Below are 4,493 nucleotides of genomic sequence, written 5' to 3' on the forward strand. Positions count from 1 at the left end.
GTATTTAATGCCAAACGAAATATTATGAAGGAGGAAATGGAAATATTAAACTTAGATATTTTATTAAAGAAGCTCATCTAGGAATAGAAGAAGAGAGGTCAGAGTGCTAACTAAAAGGAAATGTGGTCAGGAAACGGCTATGTTAAAATATTGGGTTGTCGGAAAAGTCATGACATTTTGCAACAAAAAACATAGAAAAAATACATCATGACTTTTCTGACAACCTAATAGATTCTTTTATGTGTTTCAGTCCTAACAATGAAAGAATGAACTGCTGAAGAGAGAGAAAAGAAAGTAATGGATGAAATAACAAGTTGCACAGATGAAAGAATGACTTTTAGGGAAAGACAAACCACTTTCACAGAGACAATAACAAATGACTACAAGATGGAAAATGCAGAGAAATGTGAAATTCTTGGCTGGTGGTCTCAATTTTGTCAGGTAAATTGGAGACAACACAGTTTGTGGAGCACGAGAAGGAAAAAGGAGAAGGAAGAAAACTGAGGAATAGTTGAAATTTGGGGAAATGGAACTGATCATAGATCCATATGGATAGGGTGTATGGCAGAGAGCAAGAATTTTTAAGGAGCACCTGTCTAGATAATTAGGTGGAGATACCCTGATTGTTGATTGAGTGCCAGCTATACTCAGTAGCCTGACTGTAGAAGCCCAAATCTCCGAGGGTAGAACTGATCCAATGTAATTGCAAAGCAAGTATAATGAAATAACAAAGCATGTATGATGAAATAACAAGTGTGATGAAATAATAATTAAGAAGTATAAAGCACCATGACAGTGTAGACTATATGGGCCTGAAATTAATAAGAAAGAAATAAACTCAATATAATGGGAAACGATGAACATACTGAAACTAAAAGTGTGGGAAAACTGTCAAATAGAAGGTTGTTGTCACAGACAGAAATCTGAAATTGTGACAAGCTCTTCTTTCCAAAAATAACTCCTCCACCAGCCAGCAACACTACCTGAAATTCTGCCCTGTTATGCTTATTTTGGGGAGGCCTGTTAAAACAAAAATACAAGTATAAAATATGCCATACTGTTTCTTTGAGTTGTCAGCAAGGAAAAACATATTTAAGACATGACCAGTATCTATTTTATTACCCTATGTTGTTAGTAAATTATGGGGGCACATTACTAGCATCTATTCTAAGCAAAAATATGGAGAGTGAATAAAATTTGGAAGAAAGGTAATGTATTAGGTGATGAGACAAGTAAAGAGTTAATGGGAGTGGGCTTGTGAGCTGGCAAGATGGGACAGGCAAAGAGTTAACAGGAGTGAGCTTGTGGGCTAACAGGCATGAGCTTAAACATTAACCACTTGGCTCTGACTCCCCCTGCTAGCACTGCACCCCAAGCTGACAAGCACCTAGCATCCACCATAGGTGAGAACAGAACAGTTGCCAATTGCAACAGCAATCCCCTGCAAGCTGACATCCATCATAGATAGGAACAGGACAGTTCCCAGGAGAAGACAATTGTAACGGCAGCCTTCCTACAAACTGACAAGCACCCTACATCCTGCTTGGAAAAAATATAAAATCCCAGCACTCCTTCTCATCAGTGCAGTTGTCCCCCATTGGGCTCTGCCCTAGCTAAACTTTGCCTGTATCTTTCTCTTACCCCTCTGTCTCTGCAGCTGTCCCCCATTGGACTCTGCCCTGGCTAAACTTTTGCAAGTCTCTCTCTCTCTCTCTCTCTCTCTCTCTCTCTCTCTCTCTCTCTCTCTCTCTCNCTCTCTCTCTCAATAAATCTTTGCTTGGATACTCTTGTAGAGTCTCATAAATTCTTTTACATTCTGTGAACGATCAGGGGTTAATTCTACACCAAGACATTAGGTAAAATAAAATAGGTAAAAACTTCTTAGTCATCAAGAATAAATAGCAAGTTTTCACATAAATGATCATAATTTGTGTTACACTTGTGCAGTCACACCAAGATTTAGTTACTAAAATCTAAATCCTATTAATATCTCCTTGGCTTACTTCCCAGCATCCTTAGACAATTGCATAGGTACAAGCACAAACACACTCCCAGGTTTTTTTCCCTCTCTCTTTGCCCTCCTACTACAAGTATGTTTTGTTGCTGACAATGGTGTTTTCTTTATTGTTGCCATTACAACAACAACAAGTTTATATTCTTGGCAATATAACTATATTATCTGTGAAATATTATCACCAGATGTATGTGGATAACCATCTTCCATCTCTTCATCTCCATTCCATTACCTATACCTCAATATGTGGTTTCTTGTACTGATCATCTTAGGATAAGTTACTATAGCTTAAATAAAAGTTAATCATGAAACGGCCAAACTTCTCTCTGTATGATCTTATACTGAAAGAACGATACTTGGTTTAAATAGTAAAAATGTATCAAAAGGACAGTCAGAGTTTTAGCCTGCAATCCAAAAAATAAAATAATAACTTCAGTTTTTAAATGTAAGCTTATAGGATCCTTCTTTAATAGTCGCCTGGTGGCCTGTTACCATTTTCTCTGCCCCTCTGCAGACCACAACTATGGCTTCTGGGTTCTTATGGTGAGAGAAAGAGGATGAGAAAGAATGAGGAAACCCGCAGAGTGGGCTCAGGTAAGAGTGGGATTTGGATTCTGGAACTACAATGTCCAGGTTATTCCCCAAATTCTCCTGGCCAAGAATCCTCCTTCGGAGCCTTCCCATATCTCCTACCTTCCCATTTTTTTAAAGCATAAGCTTCTGGTAAGCCTATCTGGTTTTTTTGGAACTTCATTCCATTCTCACAAAGAAATTTCTAAGAGAAGCTGACAGAAACCAGAATCCCGTGAGCACACCATTCCTTCTCTATTCAGTGAAACTCTCCCATTTTTTTTTCTGTAACTTTCTGTTCTACTGCTCATAATACTCGCTTTAATGTCAAAGCTACTGCTAGATGGCAGGCCCCAGTAGGACAGGGCTCATATCTGGTTGTTTCGTTGCCACATCCCTAGGACTTGGCACAGCTCCTGGAAAGAAGTATACTCAATCGTATCTGAGGAATGACTGAAGCAACAAATGAACCATGGCTACTCAACACTGCTACTCTGGGATACAGGGAGGTTCTCTTTACATAAGGCAGCTCTGAAAAGAAGGCCATGACCTGGATTCTTCTCTTCCTCTGGAAAAAAGACCTCTTTAAGCCCTTGCACTGTAACTGCTAATTTTATCATTACCACTTTTTGTCATATCACCTTCGCTCATGTATAAACCAAAGAAAACAGAACCACAGACTTATGGTACTCTGTATGGATAAGTAAAGCAATAGTGTAAACTTGATAGATTTCTACACAACTAAGTAATTCTACAACTTAAAATATTTGATCAAAATATGCATAATTACCAAACCACCACAATGACCCATTTCATAATCTTGATAAATGGTGTTATCATACAAAAGACTTTAAAAAAAACCTTCCTTGATTTCATTAGGGAAGAAAGAGTCTTTCATTTGTAACTAATGTAATTTCTACACGGTGAATTGACATAAAGAAAAAATTACCTTTCAAAAGAAAATTACCTTTCAAAAGAGAATTAGTAAGCAGGAAATATGGAATCTGTATTAACTTTACTTATAATTTATCATCTATTTTCACAGGCCTCTTTGGGAAGAAATGGGAAATAATAACCTTTGATATATCACTTTCAGCATACATTTATTTTGAAGCATAGTTGTGTTGATGTAATTATCAGGTTGCCTCAAATTTATTTTTAAATACTTTCCCTTTTATCATAAACACTATACAAAGGAAAACACTATTCATTACCAGTCACCCTATGTCCATTTGGGCAATAATCATTGCAGGGTATTTGAAGAATATGTTCTGAACTGGGAAACTAAAAGATACAGAATGTTCACAAATTACTAGCTACCTTCTCTTGAAGCAAATGAAACTTGCTGTGATTTATTTTACCTGAAAACATTTAGATGAAATGCAGACCAATAAAAGAGGGAGGTAGCAAACATTTATTGAGGTCTCCCTCTTGTCTGATGTTGTTGAAGAAATTCTGTTGAAACTATTCGATTAAATATTGTTTTTTTCATTTTCAAATGAAGAAACTGAGGTTCAAAGATCTCAAGTGTGTTCAGGAGATTGCTAAATTATGTTTAACACAAAAACCCTGCACACCTGCCCCCAAGAAACTAATAAAAAAGAACATCCTGGGCTGGCCGAGTGGCGCGTTGGTTGAGTTGGCTCTGAGCAGCAGGGCTCCGGTTCAGATCCCACATGAAGGCCAGTGATGCTGTGCCCTCTACAGCTAAGATGGTGAACAACAGCTCCACCTGGAGTTGGGCTGCAGTGTTGCCTGCGAAGGCTAAGGCTGCAGTGGGGCTGGCTGGCAGCCTGTGTGAGCTGCCATGAGCGGCTGTGTAATGGGCGGCGAGCGACTGCCTCACCCGGGAAGAGTGAAATGATAATACCAAATGGGCCAGTGAAGCGACGTCCTCCACAACTAGACT

The sequence above is a fragment of the Hipposideros armiger genome, unplaced genomic scaffold, assembly GCF_001890085.2.
Source record: "Hipposideros armiger isolate ML-2016 unplaced genomic scaffold, ASM189008v1 scaffold_641, whole genome shotgun sequence".
In the NCBI taxonomy this organism is placed as follows: Eukaryota; Metazoa; Chordata; class Mammalia; order Chiroptera; family Hipposideridae; genus Hipposideros; species Hipposideros armiger.